Genomic DNA, 2,462 nt, shown 5'->3' on the forward strand with positions numbered 1-2,462 from the left:
CTTCTTCAGCTCATTTTACAGATGAGGAAGTTCAGTGATGTCACTTGCCCAGGTCACACAGCTGATGTCTGAGATTAGATTTGAATATAGATCTTCTTGATTTGAGGTCTGGCACTCCATCTACTATGCCCTCTGGCTGCCCCAGAATGCTTCTTCTAATAGAACAAACAATAAAAGCCCCCAATTTACGTCCTTTCTTTGCAGATCTCAAAGTAATAAAAATTGTTTGCAAGCCTCAAAAAAACTTTACATAATTTCTCATTTAATTTTGTGTGGAAGCAGTTATTATGATCCCTGTTTTGCAGATTAATAAACTGAGTCCAAGAGAAGATAAGTGCCTTGCTAGCAAGCAAATGTCTGAGTCAGGATTTGAACTCAGATTTTCCTGTCTCCAAGCCCAACCAACATTCTATCCATTGCACTATCTAGGGTTTCTGGCTTCCTAGCCTCAGCTATTTCTTGTGGGCATTTTTTCTTAGTTGTTAGTGATTTCTTCCTTCTCAAATACTCATGTATATGTTTATGGAAAGACATACCTATAAATATATTCAAAGATATATATATATATGTATATATGTATGTATGTATATGTATACACACACATACACACACAAACACACAGCAAAACAAACAAACAAAAAAAAAGTAATTCCCTGCAAAAAGCTTATGTTTTACCAGGCAAAGGAGAACAATGTAAAAACTCTCCATTATGGCCTGCAATTGATTAAAATGTAATTGGGAAATAATTAACAAAACCCCCCAAAACATGCAGCAAAACCCAGTTAGTAATAATTTGTGGTTGTCTAAGTCAGTATACTGCTCTGGTGATTTCTTTCTATTTGAGTCTGACAACACCAGTTTAGATGAAAAAATCTAGACTTTTAGGATGGTGAACATTGTTCATCCTTCATTTTTGAAGAGGACCAGTGACATCTTGGGGTGATGTCTTGACTTCTGCATGAATTGGATTTAAGTGAGGCAAAGTTACACAAAGTGGTCAGTCTCACTCTCTCTTCCAGGGTCATTAAAATCCACTGACAACACAAAAGTCAAGGCGACTGGTGGTACTGTAGGAATCATAATCCTGGGCTAGACCCAGAGAACCAAATGTGGCTTAATTTTTCAAGGAAGCACGGTGATATTTTTCAAAAATCACATAAGTTTGAGGCAGACTTGAGACTAGAACCCAGGATATCTCTTTTGCCATTCAGTGAGAGTTCTTTCTGTGCATCACAATTAGGCATTATGATTTCTAAAGGAACTTTTCAGCCCTCTCTATTCAGATTTCAGGAACAGGTAAGTAAGCCATAGTGTTTTGTTCAGTATGGGAAGATGAATATAATGACATGACCCTGGAAAGCTGGCTGATTTTTCCGTAAAGGGATTTAAATGTCAAAATCTAAAGGAACTATTCAGCTCTCTCTCTAGTCCAGCTAGAAAAGAGATAGAATGCTGCTATAAACATTTCAAAACATATAAGCTCTTTTCCTTTTTCCCTAATTATCTTTGGATATAGACCAAGTAGAAACATTTCTGGATCAAAGGGAATAGGCAGGTTTAGAACTCCATAATTCCAGATGGCTCTCCAAAATGGTTGCATCAGTTCACAATTTCACCAACAATGAATTAGTGTCTCTAATTTTTCCACATTCCTTCCAACATTTGTCTCTTTCCTCTTTTTTCATTTTAGACAATGTAATAGTATAAAATTATTAATGTGTATTCTCTAATCACTAATGATTTGGAGAATTTTTCATATAACTATGAATTGTTTTGATTTCTTCATGAGAAGACTGCCTGTTTATATCCTCTGACCATTTATTAAGAATGACTTATATTCTCATAGATGTAACAAAGTTCTTTATATATTTCAGATCAAAAGTATTTGATAAATTAGCTTTAAAATTCTTCTCAATTTTCTGTTTTCCTTCTGATTTTGGTTATATTTGTTTTATTTATACAAACCCTTTTTAATTTAATATAATTGAAATTAACAATTTTACCTTACTTTGATTCTATCTCTTGTTTATTCATAAATTGTTGCCCTATTCATAAGTCTGATAGATAATACTGTTCTGTATACTTCTAATTTTCTTGTAAAATTTCTATATCTTGGTCATGTAGTCATTATGACCTTATCTTTATAAATGGATTAAGATATTTATCTGTGACCAGTTTCTGCCATATTGTTTCCTGTTTTCCCTACAATTTTTACTAAGTAATGAATTCTTATCTCAAAATTTTAAATCTTCACATTTGTCAAATATAAGATTATTATGTTTATTTGCTGCTGTAAATTTTATGTCCACTCTATTCTATTGATCTACTTTTCTATTTATTAGCTAGTACCAGATAATTTTGATAGTTACTGACTTATAATATAGTTTAAGATCTGATATTGCTAACCTAACTTTATATTTTTTTCATTATTTCTTTTTGATATTATTGACTTTTTGTTTTCC

The sequence above is a fragment of the Sarcophilus harrisii genome, chromosome 3, assembly GCF_902635505.1.
Source record: "Sarcophilus harrisii chromosome 3, mSarHar1.11, whole genome shotgun sequence".
NCBI classification, from domain to species: Eukaryota; Metazoa; Chordata; class Mammalia; order Dasyuromorphia; family Dasyuridae; genus Sarcophilus; species Sarcophilus harrisii.